Raw genomic sequence first — 752 nt, 5'->3', positions numbered from 1 at the left:
CCCCCCCCCCCCAGGCATGCTGACTCAGCATCCGGGCAAGGCGGGGATGCTGGACCCCAGAAACATAATTGAACTGTTTCCACGACTGACTCGAAAATAAAAGTGTGTATGTGGGGTGGGGAGAGAAACTTGAGGGGGAAGTTAAACAACAAATGGCGAGGTGTGGCGTGAAACCTCAGGGAAACTGTCGGTTTTGCTTCAAGGGGATTGAATTGTGAAACTTGCAAGTTGCGAAATTTCACTCGCTGATGCCTGTGAGAACTGAAGTTTGCTTTAATTGTCAATTAAAGCTGGGATCTAAGGAGCCTTAGGGCGGTGCTGGCCCAAAGGTAACCAGGCGCAGGCCTTATGGATGACAGTGCTGGCCACTGGGGGTCAGGATAAGCTCGCAGAGTGGCCCTTGGATGGGCTGTGCGGTCAGGAGGGGAGCGAGGCTCTGCCCCCGGAGGCGGGGCCGGCGATCAAGGGCCTTCCTGGTTGCCGGAGTGTCCGGTACCAAAAGGCCTTTACCAGAGTGCAGTCGGCTATGTGCAGACGACCACGTCCTGATAACAGAAGAAGTATGGCCTTGCTGAAGACTTTTTATGAAACAGCAAACAATTCATTTGCGTTCATGCGGAGACTTAAGACAGAAACAGCCAAGCCTTGAAAGTTTTGCCTTAGAACTTTCCTAAGAACTTGTTTAAGGGGGCTGCAGAGGGGGGCAGAGAGAGAGAGAGAGAGAGAGAGAGAGAGAGAGAGAGAGAGAGAGA

This window comes from Mastomys coucha, unplaced genomic scaffold (assembly GCF_008632895.1).
Source record: "Mastomys coucha isolate ucsf_1 unplaced genomic scaffold, UCSF_Mcou_1 pScaffold16, whole genome shotgun sequence".
NCBI classification, from domain to species: Eukaryota; Metazoa; Chordata; class Mammalia; order Rodentia; family Muridae; genus Mastomys; species Mastomys coucha.
Note: the sequence above shows the minus strand (reverse complement) of the source record.